This window comes from Rhinolophus ferrumequinum, chromosome 2, assembly GCF_004115265.2.
Source record: "Rhinolophus ferrumequinum isolate MPI-CBG mRhiFer1 chromosome 2, mRhiFer1_v1.p, whole genome shotgun sequence".
In the NCBI taxonomy this organism is placed as follows: domain Eukaryota; kingdom Metazoa; phylum Chordata; class Mammalia; order Chiroptera; family Rhinolophidae; genus Rhinolophus; species Rhinolophus ferrumequinum.
In genome coordinates this window covers 92,092,163-92,110,796 of record NC_046285.1, presented here as the reverse complement: position 1 = coordinate 92,110,796, position 18,634 = coordinate 92,092,163, and the positions used below count along the sequence as shown (strand labels likewise).

At 33.3% G+C, this 18,634-nt stretch overlaps 1 pseudogene; it reads right to left on the bottom strand.

The window, feature by feature from the left end:
- Positions 1 to 17,469: 17,469 nt before the first annotated feature.
- On the bottom strand, positions 17,470 to 18,239 carry LOC117032960 (proteasome subunit alpha type-1-like; annotated as a pseudogene).
- Positions 18,240 to 18,634: the final 395 nt, after the last annotated feature.

The window sequence follows — 18,634 nt, the reverse complement described above, 5'->3', positions numbered from 1 at the left end:
GATTATATAAATGTCTAACCACTGTGCTATACATCTGAAACAAATATAAAATAATACTGAATGTCAAATAACTGAAAAAATAAATATTTTAACAAATGAAATAAAATACTCAATCTCAAAAAAATTTTTAAAGTAGAGCAAATTAATTAACCAATTTGTAAATAACTTTTGGATACATTTAAAACAAAAAATCTGTCTTGGGCATGTATACCTCTGTGTATCTCTGAACAGTATACAGCAGACTTATTTATGAGGTTGGCATTAGAAGTGCATAGTGTTCATAGGAACTATTTTGATGGTAACTATTCATGTGTGTGTGCATCCCCGTTGGTTGTGAGGGCATAACTTTATGTTACTATTTTAATAGTATGTACCTGATAATGGATTCTCTTAGAAACATTATATTTATTGTGCTTTTGCTTTATGTCTCTGAGAGCTGTCCATACTGAGCCTCCAGCAATCTGTCAAGTATAGTTCATGTTTTCCTACACCAGTACTGGTTCCCAAGGAGGTTTCTGCTTGTGCGTCTCAGCTTCAGTGAGCCATTACTCTCTGTATTTTCCTGCCTGTCTCTCCAATCTTGGAGAGAGCCGTTGCTTCTGTGTCTTTCCCTCTCTTACAGATCCAAGAAGACTTGTTGATTTTTCAGTCTATTTAAGTTTTTGTTTGCTGTTAGGATGGAATGGTGATTTTCAAGCTCCTTACATGCGGAACCAGACACCCTAAGTCCTTGATATTTTATGAATACTTTCAAGAAATTATATGAACTGGGTGCTGAGTAAATGCTTTGAGCTTTAGAATTCAAAACTGTATAAAATGGTGACCTAGATAAACTGCCCTGTAAAAGGTAATTGCACACATTTTTTCTGATTGATCTAAAAAAAAAAAAAAAAAAAGGCTCATAGAAATGATCTTCCTTCAATGATGTTTTATTTAATAAATTATAGATCTGGTCTCTAAATGTGTAATCAATGTAGCACAGTCCCGCCTTTGTTTCATGTTGTGATAGACAGGTAGACGAAGTAGAATCTTTAAAACAAATGACACAAAAAATGATACCCCATCTAGATATTTTGGAAAGTAGTTAATTGACTTCTTTGTGGAAATGTCCATCTATCAGTTAGATCTTTTTTTGAGGCCATGTTGACAGAGGGATAAAATGATTTTTTTTCCCTGACTCCTAATTGACAACAGGCATAATTTTTGAGTCAAGAAACAAAGAAAAAGGGTCTCTCTTAAAGTATGCTATAAGAGAAATATACTTATTAAAACCTAACATAATTAGATTTGTCTCTAAAATAAAATCATTTTAGCTTGAACCATATGATATTGCCATGTCTGACCACTTTTGACCTCAGTGAGAGGGATTTTAGGAATTCAAATTTGAAACTGGCACAATTCTGGCAAGAAAAATGAAAATGGATCACCAATTTTTTTTCTGTATTATACAACATATTGTTAAAGATATCTATTGCAGGCTGGCTTGGGAAGTGGCAGAGTTTGAGTGTAACATTCTAATAAGGGAAAAAGGGAAGATGTCACTCACAATATAAACTTTTGTCAACAAAGCTTTACATATATATACATATATGTGTGTATATATATATATATTTGTAAAATCACGGATGCAGATCTGCAGATGCTGTACAGCCATGAGACCGAATCCAAGTACACACCTTTAATCTAGCTTTGGAGAGGCAGAAATCCAAAGTATTTTCAGTTGCATTTCACATAAACACATCCCATCACAGAGAAAGTAGGCAGCACTGACATATGATCTTCACATCACATCACACACAAGAGTAGAGAGTTTCAAGGCCATTGAGTGCTGAATTTTCCCATTGTACAGCAATTACAAGAACATCTGGGCTACCTAGCTGTGCACTGAGCCCCATGAAATGCAGTGTTCCAGAGCTGTCAAAATGTCTCATTTTTTGCCTTTGATTCAGAGGTCTAATTGTATTGGATGTGGCTCTTGTGATAGCATATATTTTCTGTATAAGCATACAGCAGAAGGTTTAATCATTTTTAATTGAACTGAAGAAGCAGTTGTAAACATTTAATTTTGTACTATTCTTTAAATAATACTATTGATATATTTGCATAGAAAATGTGAGGGTCACTGTAATATAAAAATAATCCTTAAATCATAACGATGTTTTAAGAGAGCTACTGCTCTGGACTTATGCAGTGTGTCTCAGCTTTAACATTTGAGTTAATTATGTAGTTTGAGCTCTGTATTTACAAAAATCCTGGTGGCTTAGACACTGGACTCATTTTATTACCTGATTCCTATATTATTGCATCAGTGATTGAAATTTTTGAGTCCTAAATCAGAATACTTTATCTGATATATTGATGAAATTACTATTTTGCATCACTTAAGAGAATGTAGAAATAATCATATTAAGTAGTTAATATTTTACTAATACATTTCATATTTAATCAACTAGTTCAACCAAAAATAAAAATAAAATAGTAAATCTTTTTAGGATAGACACTTCCCTAGAAATTTGCCTCGAAATAGAATGTGTGCTTTCAAGGCTTGACATGTCTCTTAAAGATGACTAAATCAAGTAAAACGTATAAGTTGATGCATGTGTCGGTAACTTTTTTGAAAAGAGAAAAAAATAATCATTCTAGAAAGATGAATTGTGTAAGAGATTGAGCTCATGTTAGAATTGTATAACAGAAGTCCTGTCTTCTAATATAGTCTCGTGCTTAATATAAAATACTACTTGAGCTTGATCTCCTTAAATTTATGAACTGTGTCTTAGTTGTATCTATGCTCAGTGCACTACTGAGTATCTGCCACATGGTAGGCTCTCAAATGCAGGCTAATTTTTTGTGACTTGAAATAAACTCATATTTATTTTTTTAATATTTCCAGTGAACATATTTACTTCTGAATTTGTTAATACCTGATTTTAGTCATATTAAAAATATGTCTTGACCATTTACTGAAAGCAAAGTTTGAAAAGCAGGGAGTTTACAAATTTGTATTCAGTGAAACTATATAATGTGAATTTAAACATCCACAAATTGCTGGAGACCATGTTGGCAATTAATATACAACAAACACAAAGTAACTAATAAACACAGCACAGCAATTAAAACTATACAATGCTCTCATTTGTAAATATAGATAATAAAGTCCCAAACTAAAATCTAACAAGTTAAATTTATTGACATTCTAAAAGAACAATAGAGAACAGACAAGTGCAGTTTATGCAAATAATGCAAAGGCATTTCAATATAAAAAAATTAACACAATTAATTACATTGATAAATTAAGGAAGAAAAATGATTCCATCAATTTCATTGATGATAAAGAAAGCATTGAACATAACTTAACAATCATTATTCATTTTTTAAATTAAATATGAAGAAAAAGCCAATTGTAAACATAATTTCCATCAGTCATTCAAGGAGAAAACAGAATGGATCACCAATTTTATTCAATTAAGTTGTGAACATACGCTTAGTTGTTTAACATACATTAAGTTCTACTATATTTTCTTCAAAGTTCTAGTTCAGGGTTGGCAAATTATGCTATGGATTGAATGTTTGTGTCTACCCAAAATTCACATGCTGAAATCCTAACTCCAAATGTGATGGTATAGAAAGTGAGGTAATTAGGTTATGAGGGTGGAAACTTCATAAATGGGCTTAGTGACTTGAAAAAAGAGACCTCAGAGACTTGGACTTCCAGGCTCCAGAACTGTGAGGAAGTAAATTTCTATTCTTTGCAAGGCATCCAGTCTATGGTATTCTGTTATAGCAGCTTCCAGAACTAGGAGAATATAAAATTTCCATTGTTTAAACCACCCAGTCTGTGGTATTTTGTTATGGAAGCCCTAGCGAACTTAGACAGTGGGTAAATATTTAATAATGCTTATTTTTATGCTTTAAAAAATAGATTTATGAAGACCTTACTTATCTCTTTTTTTTTCAGCCATATTTTATTTTTTAACAGTCAATTGAACACTGATTTTTGACATAATCAAAAGGAATTTACTGAATCTATCATAGTTGCCAAAGTGGTCAGCATTAATGAAGAGTACAGGGAGCCTCCCCACAATCTGTGGGAGGTTAAATTAGGAATCTGGTTCCTGAAGTACACAAATAACTTTTTTATTGAATCATCACTTTATGCAAGGTAACCTCACAAGTAGGTTTGCCCAAGGACTGTGATAGAACAAAGATGTAAGAGTTAATTTTAGACCCAATGATGCAGAAAATAAATTATTCTCTGCCTATGCTTGTATTATATTGCCTCCTAAACTTACTTGTCTCGATGCAATATGAATTATCTAGGGTTCTAGAGAAAAAGATTATACCTGGTCAGTATATAGCCCTAGTATTTGATCCTATATTGGAAGGATAGCCTGGCTACTGTATAAGTAATGTGAACAAGAAGTACAAATTGAGTTTTTCATAGTTATTCTATCTATGGTCTACTACTGAGCTAACTTATAAAATTGCTACAGTTGTAAGATTGTAATTTCATATCTCCTAATTTTTTATTGCCCTATTAAATCTTAAGTTTGTCTTTCTTATTAAAAATGACCTATTCAGTTGTAATGATCAAGGAAACAATGGGAAATGCCAGAAAATCAAGAACTAAAACTATTTCAGAATGAATTCAATAATACCTTATGAGAACCGAAATAGTTGCCACTTAAAAAAAAAATCCTCATTGACAATCATTGGTTGAAGTGTACATAATTGTCCACTTAAGATTCCTTAGTAAATTAAATATAGTGTGTCACCATTGATATTTGTAATGTAATATATGCATTGCACTAGTGTGTCTTAGGATACCAGGAGATTAGGTGTTTATACTGAATAAACAAGCACTTTCTGAGCCGTGCCTTAGACAACATTGAGATCTTGAGTGCAAATAAGTATTTTAAGAAAAAAAAGGGGCTGTTGGACAAACTAGATTGTGAAATGTTGCGAGCTAAATTGCTCTCTTGATGATTCACAGACAGCATTAGCAATGTTAAGACTCTGAGAATTCCTCCGGGGGAAAAAAATCTGTTTAACAGTGTTTAGCCTAGTATTTTCCAAACTGCTTTATTTTAAATGTTATTTTTGAAGATTTTTGTAATTAATTTAAACTGTTTACAAGTTTAGAAATTTACAAATTCTTAAAAAGAAAGCCGACTTTGAAAAACTATTAGGTCAGAAAATAGAAATTCCTCAGATGCTCTCAGTGAAGCCTCTCTCAAACATTCCTGTCTTTTATGATAAACTTTGTTTTACTTTTTTTTTTTGGTAACTTTATCATTCTATAGTTAATTTCACCTCTTTTTCTCTTTCTTTTTTTTTTTTAATGCATGTGTTCCCCCTTCATATTTTTCTATTTTTCTTAGAGTCGCAACCTATTTCTCTAAGAAACTGGAGAGTTTTCTCCATAGCTGCCCACAGTCTGGATTTTGCTGATTGGATCAGTATATTGTGGTTTAACATGTTCCTCTGTCATTTGTAAGTTTTTTTCAATTGGTATTTCGATTTCTCTGTGTAATGAGATTTAGGGTCAATTCTGACATATCTTTTCTTTAATTTTAACTTGATTTTGTCTGCACAGATCCTATTTCCAAATAAGGTCACATTCACAGGACGCTGGGTTAGGATTTCAACATGTTTTGGGGCAATGGCCACAATTTAATCCCCATCTGCTTTGACGAGAAGCTAGACAGAATTGTATGCTCCCACCACTCCTGTTCAATATTGTATTGGAAGTCCTAGCAAGTACAAGATAAGTAAATGAGACAAAGGGCTTATACATTTTTATGAAAGAAATAAAACTATCTTTATTTGCCATTATAATATTGCCCTAAAATTATATATTTGTATATAACTCTAACAAATATGTGAACAATGTATGTTGAAAACTATAAATTGTTCATGAAATAGGACCTAAATGAATAAAGAGACATACTATGAAAAGATATTGGGGTTAAACTTAAATAGCTTTTGGCTAAAGCTCATGAGCAGAGATTATAGAAAAAGAACATATTTGACAACAACAACAAATATATATATATATATATATATATATATATATATATATATATATAACAAATATATGTGTGTGTGTGTATATATATATATATATACACATATATATGTGTATATATATATACATACACACACACACACACATACATATATCTGTTACTATCTGCACAAGAAGTCATTTGAGCCAGTATCTTTCTGATGGTTAAGGTTTAACATAGTGGTATTTTTATGTGACCCATACTCTTCATTGGAAAATCCCATACTTTCATACAAATGTCAACACTTGTCACTGTTCGCTGGTCAGTTAGAAAATTCAACACTTAGTTAATAGTTTTCAAGGCTGTGCAATTCATGGCATTTGTGTGCTATTTTCCATAAACACCAAATCAGATTTAATTCCAGAGTTCCTTTTGAAAACAATATTTTGATTACATGGTTTAGGTAAAGATCATTTGGAAAAATAAGGAAATTCATTTTTAACTAAATATATGAGACATATCATTATGGCTATTCTCTTTTCACACTCTAGACTTCAATGCCTAAAAGTTGAGATCCAATTATAAAGGTCATGAAAAACATGAAAGCACAAACCCTGGATGTTGTTAAGAGCCAATCTTTTAATTTTTTATTCTCTCTCATTTCTAAATTGTTCTTCCTATTTGTTGTTTCACATATATATGTATACATATGTGCATATATATGTATATATATGTATACATATGTATACATGTGTATATATATATATATATATATTTGTTGTTTTTTTTTTGTTGTTGTTCGTTTTGTTTTCAAGCAACTCCATAATATATTGATTCTCAATGGATGTTTATCATAACTTGAGAATTATTGCATTGTTAAATGGCTCTTCATTTTGCTTAATTTAGTTGTTGATGTTAAGCCCATGAAAGTAATAATACTCCCATTAAATTCCATGCATGTATTTTGAATAAGAAAACTAAGAATTTAGTATGTAAAGTTGCGTATGGAAATTTGATTATTTCTAAGAACAAATGTGTGTTTACATATATACACATATATACTATATTCGCATATAGTAAAAAACATATTTTGGCATTTTACATTATGATGGCTCTCTAATTTATGTCACAATTAAATGCAGTATCTAGATAAAATTACTTTATGTCTTTTTTATTTTTGCTAATGCTATGAAGATTCATTGATAATAAATTCTATTATATATATTTTTAATAAAACTTATAGTTTGGTCATTAATTTATTCCTCAATCTCTTATGGTCAGTATTATGTTTAGATACATGAAAAAAAAAGATTTTAGAATTTTAGTAATAATAAATTTATTTACTATACCTTCTTTAATGCTAATGTTTTAAAAAGTGACTATTATTAAAAACATTACTATTATATTATGTTTTGTCCTTGCTTCTCCTTATACATTTATTTGTAGGATTTATTTAAAATGAGTTGACCGATATAAGAAAATCAAGTTGATTCTCAAAGCACATTTTTCTACAGCTTTCTACAGAGAAGATATATTTTGCAACAGACGGTTTAGATTAGATTTTCCCAAACATTTGCTCTTTAAGCTACAGAATGCTGGCAGTGGGCTGGGGGACATGTTAGTGTATTAGATCCTCAAGTGCAACTGCTGGTCCCAACTCTTACTCTAGCTTCTGGTGCAGCCACCAAGTCTGAACAGGCCTTGTCCAAGTTTCCATCAGATCGTCTTGTTAGCTTTCACTTACACCAAGGCCCTCTGCCTTTTTTGCCTACCCATGGACTTATCTGAAATAATAATAATAATAATAATAATAATAATAATAATAATAATAAATAATACTCTAAGATTGAGCTGGTGCTTATTTATAGAAAAATGCATCATTTGCTGATGGCCGCGTGATCAATACTTTTCTAGCTCAGTTCTCTTCTAGAAAATGTGTCTTGCATCAGAAAATCCCGTATTCTACTTCTCGTATAACTGAAACACTCTGCTGCAAAGAAGTCTGTATTCAGGGATAAATCTGGTGCAAAAGGACACCTTGGTACAAGATGTCTCAGCCTTCATCTCATTTCCTTCCTTATGGAAAATGAAATGATGTCCTCTTTCTCTTCCTTTTATTATTCTGCCTAATCCAAAATTCAGTCTCCAAGCCCCACATTGGCTGAACAGATTATTGTCATTTTGTCAAGATTATAATATAGGTCAATGGTTTTATCTATTGTTGCTTGTGGTCTCTAGAATGACAGGTGAGAGCTTCAAGAGAGAATAATTTTTATCAGAATTTCTCCAAGATTTTTTCCAGTGCCTTGGTCTAATAACTTTAATAGATATTTTCCACTGACTCAAAGTCAAACATGAGCTACACTGGAACCCTCCTTATCTAGGGACCCAGATACTTGATTGTACACTTCCCAGTGTTTCTCACATTTATTGAAAATATGTAATTTATCAATTTTTCTTATCGAATTTCTCTTTTATTAATACGTGTTTTTTGAAGTGGTGTCGTGTGTGTGTGTGTGTGTGTGTGTGTGTGTGTGTGTGTGTGTTTCTCAACAAGGTTAAATTTTAATAAATGTGGCAGACTGCATAGACTATATGATCTAGCATATTCATGTAAAATCCAAGTCATTTTCTGTCTCTGTGCACAGAATTGTTTGAAAGTTTAGCTACTGTGACAAGATTCTAACTGTTTGTTTGGCATTCCCAAGCTTTGAACACCGTGTTACTCTCACCAAGACATGTCAGCAAATACCAGTTCCAGGATGTATCGTTCAGAAACTCTGCTTTTATAATTGTAGGAATACAACTAATCTTTCCTGCTTAAAAACTTACTTCTTCCATCAAATCGATGCAGGTTTCTTTTGCAACTGCATTCTTGTTTAAACCACTTTGTAAAATTTAAATAGAAGTGGGTTAAGAAGTAGGTTAATATTGTTATTTTTGTTGAATTTTTAAAACAATTTTGGTGTTTTGTTCACTTTAGACATCATATTCAGGGAAAGAGTACAATTCAAAATAATACAAATTCAATATAAATTGCCTGTAAGCAACAACAAAGCAATGTCTGACAAACTAGTACATTTAAGCATTAGGGGAGAAAAAGGAAAAAATTAAATCATAGTGAGTAGTATCAAATTTAATGTAAGACAATATTCAAAATCAGGTTTTTGGGCACTTAGGGCTATAACTCAAATTTATTGACATCTCCAACATGTGGTAACCACATTCTTCATATGTTTAGGCAGTGAAACTTAACAAATAATTGATAGCAAGTGTGACTAATTTAAGGAACCACAGGCAATACAGTAATCCCCCTTTATCTGTAGAGGATACTTTCCAAGATCCCTCGGATAGTACCGAACCCTCGGATATTACTGAACCTTATATGTACTATGTTTTTTCCTATACATAAATACCTATCATAAAGTTTAATTTATAAATTAGGCACGATATTATGTTAACAATAATAACTAATAAAATAGAATAATTATTACAATATACTGTAATAAAAATTAAGTGAATGTGGTCTGTCTTTTTCTCTCTCTTTCTGTAGTAATTGTTAAATTTATCAGTCCAAACCAATTCCTGAATCTGTATAACCATCACTTACTTGCAGTAAATGGTATGATATAACTTACTTCATGGGATCCCTTACGGAAGTCTTCTTCCAGACTCAGTGCTTTCTGCCAAAACGCACTGCCATCTGTCACACCATGTTTTTTGTTCATGTCCTCTACCCACAAATTCCATACCTTTCCATCTTAACTGACCACTTATCCTGTGTCGTGGTCAAACTTTTGCAGTTTGAGATGCTACAGAAATCTAGCACACATTTCTTTTTCCATCTTCATAATTTCAAGGATAGATTTGTTCTTTCCATAAATCTTAGCAACCTCGGCATGGTTTTATTTTTCTTTCCTTATAGAGTCAAGAACTTTTACCTTTTTACTTAAAGAAAATACTTTATGGCTTCATTTTGGCATATCCAAATTGCTAGCATCACTACTGTTGTGCGTTGGGGCCATTATTAAAGTAAAGGTTACTTGAACACAAGCATTGCAAAATCTGTGACAGTTGGCAAGATAACCAAGGCAGCTACTAAGTAACTAACAGGCTGGTAGCATATACCGTGTGGATATGCTGAACAAATGGATGATTCACTTCCCAGGCAGAACAGAGTGGGATGTTGAGAGATTTTAGCAGGCTACACGGACGGCATGCAATTTCAAACTTATGAATTGTTTACTTCTGGAATTCTCCATTTAATATTTTTGGGCCTCAGTTGATGGTGGGTAACTGAATCCATGTAAAGTAAAACCACAGATAAAGGGAGACAACTGTATAACAATAATTTTAGTTCCCATAAATATAATTTAAATATGAATAAACTTTTTACCTTCAGGAGTATTAATTTCTTTTCAATCAATTAATTTTAGGGAAGTCTTTCATATCTTTGTTGATGCTTCTTCTGGATGTTATCTACAGCATTTTCTGTATGATAAGAATTTTAGTTACAAGTCAAACTTCTCAGCCCTTTGTTTAAAAAGCTGGATCCCCCCACCTTTCTTCTTCAGTCTCTTTCTCCACTTTCTGGGGTGGGCAGGATAATGACCCCCCAAAAAAAATCTTCATCTCATAAACCCTGGAACCTGTAAATATGTTAAACTACATGTCCAAAGGGAATTAACATCGCAAATCAGTTGACATGAAAATGAGGTGGAAGGTTATCCTGCATTATATGGTCGGCCCAGTGTAATCTCAAAGGTCTTTACATGTGGAATACAGAAGAATAAGGGTCTGTGTCACAGTGAGCAAGCCTTGACAAGCCATCACTGGCTTTGAAGATGGAAGGGGCCACCAGCCAAGGAATGCGGGCAGCCTCTAAAATCTGGGAAACACAAGAAAACTGATTCTACCATAGAGCTTCTAGGAAAGAGTGCATCTCTGTAAATGCTTTGATTTCAGGCCAGCAAGGTCCATTTTTTACTTGTGACTTAGTCTATAAAATAACATATTTGTGTTGTTTTATACTGTTAAATTTGCTATAATGTTTAGCATATCAAATTTGAAATTACTATCCCTCTCATGGTAATTTTATTTGCTATTGAATACCATGTTGTCTTAGATATAAATACCATGCGAAAGCAGACCCTCATAGGTACCTGGCCGCCACCCCACAACTGAGCATAAACATTGCGTGCACCTTTTTGACCGTTCCTGCTACTACATCCAGGCCTCTAACAGAGATAGAGGATAATAGCAATTATTGGGCTGAGTAGCAGTAGGGTGGTGGGCAGCCTAGAAGCCATCCTTGGGGAGGTGAGGAAGTAGCAGGAGACCCAACTGCATTTGAACTAAGGCCCTAAGCCTCCAACTCCATTGGCCCATCAAATTTCATGTATAAAACACAAGTACAAAAATAATGTTATTAAGAATATCAAGACAACACATGGGGAACATTAAAACTTAAACACAAGGACCCTTTCTGAGCGTGGGACCCTGTGTTACTGCAGTAGTCACAGTCCATGAAGCTGGTCCTGGTCTTTACACAAAGGCAATGAGACCCTGAATTCTCTGCAACTGTGAAAGGAGTCACTATTTTCTATATTTGCCTCAGTGGAAATTGTGGGTAATCTAGGCTTCCTTCTGCCAGCAGCAGACACAGTGGCAAGGATTTGAACACAAGTATTTACATGGAATGTGATCTTAGAAAGCACTGGCAGTGTAGTGAGGCAGTTAGACAGGAAGTGAAGGAATTCAGTGATCAATCCTGGTGGGGATCTTCAGGGGACAGTGGGACAAATAGCACATACATCCCTCATACAGATAAGAAAAATGGGATATTTATCCAGTCACTCCTGCCACTGATTAAAGGTTTCTCCTAGGAATGTTAATTCCCACTTAGTCTGGTATGCTTGTCACAGGGTTGATGCCTCTTCGATCCTTTGTTTCCCATGAGATGCGTTTCTGAGCCACTGTCCAGACACTACAGCAAGTGGTTAATTGCAGTGTCTGGACAGTGGCTCAGAAAGGCATCTCATGGGAAAAAGGTGGCATGTGGTTAAATAATGAGCATGAAAGAAAGTACTTTGCATTAAAATATAGAACCAGTGTTAAGCCTGAGAACGATGAGCTCTAATACTCCCTTCTCACACTATGAATGGGATATGGAAGAGTCTATCCTATTTCTCTTTAGCTTACACATGTCAGAGGTGTTGTCACAGAATAAGCTAACTGCATGCTAGAAATTTCCTCTTGACCATGTGCTGATAGTTGACAAATTTCTCCTGATTATTTAAAATTTATAATTAAATAATACGTGGAATAAGTTTAGTTAACTTTTTCTTAGTTCCTTCTGTTTAAAGGACTCAGTACTTCTTGCTTTATCATGTGGTTGAGTTTTTGTGTAAAGTTAAAGGATAATAATAAAACAAACAACAGAAAATAAAACAGTAGAGATGTCTTAAATTGTATCATTTCTCTTTTTTTCTAGATGCTCAAAAGAAAGGAGACATAGCATCCTTAAGAATACATTTAAATTATGGACAAGATATACTCAGGTATCAGTTAAATCTTGGTCTAATCTCTCAGGATCCTTCTGGATATAAGTAGAAGAGAATGAACAGGCTGTTGAAACTGCAGTGTATACAACTCTCAGTCCATAAATTTATTGTAACAATAATGTAACCAATATTTTTCTATAACTGGACATAGTATTTCTAGCTCCTATTTTGCCTAATAATAAAAACATATTCCTAGTGAATTAACATCACTTATTTCTCAGAATTGTGTCTAGTGTCCAGTGGTGATGGGCAGTGGGGCGGGGGGTGTTGCAACGCTGCCCACCTAGTTCTCTGTAGCCTGGACTTACTGGACTCCTAGGACATCCATGAGCCTAGGTGATGACCTTTGATTCATGCAGGTCACTGCTGTATTGCTCTTCTTTTCCACTACTAAGGAGTTCCAGTACTTTCTGTGGGCACACAGACATCCTTCTGCTTCCGTCTGACCACACAGGCATAAAGAAAATTCTTAGACATTACTTAAAGCTTCTACCATTACCATGCTACTCTCAGGAGTTTGAGACACATTTTGTGTTTCAAGGCCATGCTGGAGAATGAAGAATCAGTGAGGACATCTCAGGTCCATCTGCTTTTCTACTCAGGAAAGAGGGAAAGATATTCTCTACTTGAAAATACTCTAAAAATATATGGCATTTCTAATGTCTTTGCTTAGTCTCCTCCTGGGAATGGAGCCCCTTTTGGGGAAGTCCTCAGTATCTACTCACTTTTTGTCTCTCTTCTAACTTCCTTCTTTGATAGCCTGAAAAACATTTATCAAACCTTTGGAGTCCAAAATTTTTTCCTAAATGCTCACATATTGTCTTACTTCTCTGTATTGTTCATGCACTGGAGTCCTGTTTGTTTCTTCTTGTGGTTGAACTTTTGATATTTACAAGCAAGGAAAAAACTTGTTTTTATTTCTCCCTTCCGATATGGCATCTTTTTTTCTGAGATGAAAGTCAGCCTAGTCTTTTTCTTACTGGAAGGAACACACAGGATAAAAGGAATTTTAGAAAATAATCACTACAACAAAACATTTTGGTTGCTATTTTTGAAATATCATAGTGCCCCATAAAGCAAACTATTTATTTGAATTTGCACACTTATCTGATGATAGATTCCTGGGTATGTGTGGAAGGGAGGAGTGATGTTAGACAATTGGGGCTTACTACGAAGGACACAATGAGATGGTGTTTTCTTGTTTAAGGCAGCAGTTCTGAAGTACTTAAAGCATTGATTCTCCCTTTTCTTCTTTATATCTTCACAGTTCTAGTTAGTCAGTGGATAAGTGTAGACATTAACTGTTCCACTTACCTGGTGGAATCCCAAGAATATGGTATGCAAGCTTGTGGACTCATTATGAGCAGAAATCTCATTACTAATGGGGATCTGAAGGGAATGAAGACAGGAAACCAGCAGAGATACCTGTGCCTCTAATGGTTGTTACACATACGTGGGGATTTAGCCCCACTGTTGCATATCAGCTTCATAGGAACAAAATAATTCTTTGATATTTCTTCCTAATCTGGATTTCAGAAATTCAATAATAATGGCAGAATCCATCAACTTTTTTTCTTTATTTTGTATCGTTAAACTATATTTAGAGAGTGTCACCAGCCTAATTATTCCTGTGCTCTATTGTAGGCTTACATATGAGTTCTTGGTACACGTTTTGCACTTTCATGCTTCAAGTGAGTCCACAACTTTATGAAAACTATGAACAATGTGATACGTGTTAGGTAGGTCTCCTTCAGGAATACAATCTCTTGGTGATTATTAGAAGATTCTTCATTCAATCATGTGTGTGTTTGTTTATTTGTTTACCCATTTATTTTAAAACAATTCTTTAGTACCTGTTTTTATGCCAGATAAAGATCTGGGCTGGAAGAATGGAACAGGGAACAAGACTCAGAGAGTTCCTGCTCCTCTGAATCTCACATTCTAATGAGGAAAGGAGGGGGAGGTTTATAAACACACACAGATGTACCATCAAGGGAATTTCAGATAATAACACATGCTATATAAAACAGAATATTATAGGGAATGACTGGTGGGGTGAGACACATATTTTCTTTTATCATTCTATACTTTTATTTTTTATGTATAACCGATCCAAAAATAAGTTTCATGTAAGTTCTGGGTATATTGATGGTTTTGTGTAAGTTCTGATGTGTATATACAGTTATCATAGCTCTATTACTTCAATAACCTACATTTTTTTTTTCATTATCTGAGGACTTATCTCGCTACTGGTTACATACAGTAAGTTTCCAAATATATCTGGGTCTGTTTCTCTCCAGAGTGGCAACATAATATTGTTTTTATTATAATAGACACTATAAGGTGGGGTAAGTTTCCCTTTATTCTACTTTGTCATTTTTTTTTTTTTTTTTAAGAAAGCATATAGATTATCTTAACAATTTTCATGCATGTTATTTTTTTAAATTGAACTTTAAAATTATACAGAGTGCCAAAAAATGTATACAGATATTAAGAAAGGAAAACTGTATTAAAATTGTAATACTCAATATATACTGATAACAAAAGATGAATACAAGTCACGTTTGACTTCTGCAATTACAAGAGGTGCTCAAAGTGGTTACCATCAGCATCCAGACACTTCTGATTACAGCAAACTACTGTTTGAGCAATGTTGACCAAAGGGTCCACTTGTGTACATTTTTTTTGGCACCCGTGGTATTTTAAGTTTCTATTTTATTTTCCTGAAGGCAAACCGGAATTTTTAATTCAGAATGTTGATTTCTTTTGAGTTTTAAGTTGGGTATGATGCTTTCAACTTTTTTTTTTCTGTATTTGTTGTTTTTGTTTTATTTTACAGAATCCAGACATGATTTTGTGCTTCACGTTTAGCTGCTCTAAAAGAAAAAATGACTGTTTACCATTTTAAAAAGTATTTCTAGGGTCCCAAAAAGAACTTCCTACATGCTACATAGTCTCTCTTAAAATTTAAATGCTCAAAAACATTCCTTCCAATTTCATGAATATCCAGCCCTATTTTTATATGATCTATTGTATGACTTCAGTATTTTTAAGTGTTCCCTAATTTCTCCCACAGGTAAAAGTTTAAGTGCTTTGTTACTTTTTTTAAAAATCTACCTACACTGAACTTAAAATTCCAATTTATTAAAAATTGACCTACCACTTTTCATTATGAATTTGTCATTTATATTTCACTAAAATTAATTTATCTAGATTTTCAAATTTGTACCAAATTTGCATGTGATACTCTAATAATTTATCTTATGTACCTGTTGTTTTAAGTCATTTTTTATTCCTAATACATATTTTAGTTTTCTTCTTTCATCCTTAAATGGTTTACCATATATTTATCATTTAAAAAAAATGTTTTGTATACTTATCTTTCTATTTTCCTTTTTATTAAATTTACTTTTATTCTTAGTGGTTGTTCATGCCAACATACTTTGGTTATTTATTTCATATAGTTATATTGTTAGGATCTTAAGTCAAATCCTTAACATTTTTTTTCTTTTGGTGGTACAAAAGCATTTCTTACTAATCTGTTTTTGAGATATGACTTCAATGGTATTATATAGTATTGATTTGAAGGATCATTTGTCATTTCAGTTTTTTCTATAATCCACATGCCAGTTGAATGGGTTTTTCTGCTCTTTATGTTTTATCTTGTTATATTTTTTTCAAACATATAGCTGCAAAAATATGTAAAAATACCACAAAAAACTTCCATATATCCTTTCCTCAGATTCCACATTACTATTACTTTTTTTTACATTTTGCCTCTTTCTTTTACTGTAATTTTTCCACTATGATACAACTTGTAGGGAATCCTCCTTTAAATCATAGGAAGAGAAATAGGTGGAAAATAGTATTTGAAAACTTAAGAAACTAGTATAGGACTGCTAATAAAGGTGTAATTCTTAAATATAAATCTGAAATATAGAGAAAAGCTTGAAATCCTGAACAATGTTGCTTGTAAAGGAGCAGGGGGATAACATGCAGACTTATTACCCTCTTAAGTTGTCACCATACGTATTCCTTCAACAATCATCGGTTCATTTATTATCAAACATGTATCAGGTTATCTGAATTGAAATACAGCATGATGTTAAATGGTTCCTGGGTGATCAACTAAAATATGGAATTATAGAACATTGGGTGACTTTTTCAACATCATTCCATAAAATGGAAATTATTTGTATTTTATTTAATAGATTTTTATCAGTCTTTCCCTATAGGAGATATAAAATTTAATTGAATTTATGTAAGTCCTCAGAAACTTCCTTGATGGCAACTGTTAATGATAGTAATAATAATAATAATGATAATAATGATAATGATAATAATAATAATAATGAGAAGAAGAAGAGGAAGAATAGAATATTGTAGCCTTAAGAAGAAATAATTTTAGGACTCCACCCTACATAAATTTAATGTAAATATTCTCCTTAATTGTTTTGCTCAAAACACATGCATTTTTAGAATTCAAATATTTAATAATCAATCCTTCTTGCTATAAATATCACTTCACAATAAGGATTTGCAGTGTTAGTTGTTTATGACAGAGGTAACTGCAAAATCGTTGTACATTTTTTCCCCCAGCAGGTGAAACAATTTTATTCCACAGTTGTCTCTAAAACCACAAAGACACTATATTCTTTATATAAAAACATTAGTACAGATAACTATACTTTCTAGGAAATGATTGTATAGACCCTTTCAAAGAAAACTGAATCACAGTATACGGTTCACAGTGAAGGTGCTTAGGAAAAAGTCACACCTGGACTGATTTCCTACAATGTCACCACTATAGATGTTTTGGTTCAAAGTATAGATTATTGTTATCAGTATATGTTCTTGCATTCTTACATATTTGATAATACACTTATAGATTGGTTTATCACTTAATGCTCCATTGGTTCATTAGCCTTTTCTGCAGGTTTATCAGCAGGTTGAGCAGGCCATGCTTGTCTCTGTGGCTTTTCTTCAAGACCTTCCAGGAATGGAGGCACATCATCATCATCATATATTGTAAACTCCAAGTCTTTACCAACTATTCCAATGGAAATATTCTGTGTAGTTAAGACCTGTTCTGTAGGAAGTGTCTCTCATAAGGCACACAGGCCATGCTTAACCAGTTCATTCAAGTTACACTCCATAAACTCAGACGTATGTCTCTCCAAGTAAGTACGAGCTGATTGAGAACGGCTTTCAATGGACATAGCTCTGCAGTCAAAATAGTTAGCAGATGGACATGTTTGGAAAACATGAGGGCCCATATCATCATAACCAGCAATAAGCAGCCCAACACCATATGGTCTCCAGCCATATCTTTGTGTTGGTATCTGGGTCTTGCTTCCAATTAGACATACAAGATGAGACACAGGAAGAGGTCTGTCAAACACAAATCTGGAATCCAAACACTCCCGGCATATAAAATTACCTAACAGTCTAGCATCAGCAGTAAGTCCTGCCATTGAGATACCAATATGATTGTCAACATGGAGAATTCTATTCTGATGAGCTGCAAGTTCTGATTGTGCTCTCCTCAATGCAACCGACACATGGGTTTTTTTTATTTCAAACCAACTGTGGCTGAACCTTGTTTGACAGCTTTCATTGCATATTCAATTTGACGAATCCTGCCCTGAGGGCTCCAAACAGTGACATCATGTCATACTTGTTGCAAAACATGGTTCGCTCGCAGACCTGGCTGAAGTTTCCTGCAGAAATCCTTGTACATTTGAAGGTTGAACACCTGCTACTATGATTTTGAAGTTTCATAAGGTATTTGGCAGTTTTGATAAATGGTCAACAGGAGGCTAATTTAGATAGGTGACAGACCACTCTAATGTAGTTTTATCAATTGCTATTTGATCATGGAACAATTCTAAATAGCCAATGAAAATAATAGAACTGACTCTGGGTGGTGAGCCCACAATGTCATATATAGATGACGTATTATAGAATTGTACACATGAAACTTATATAATTTTACTAACCATTGTCACCTTAATAAATTAAAAAAAATAATTAATACAATGTGAGAGCAGAAAATGAATTATTCGA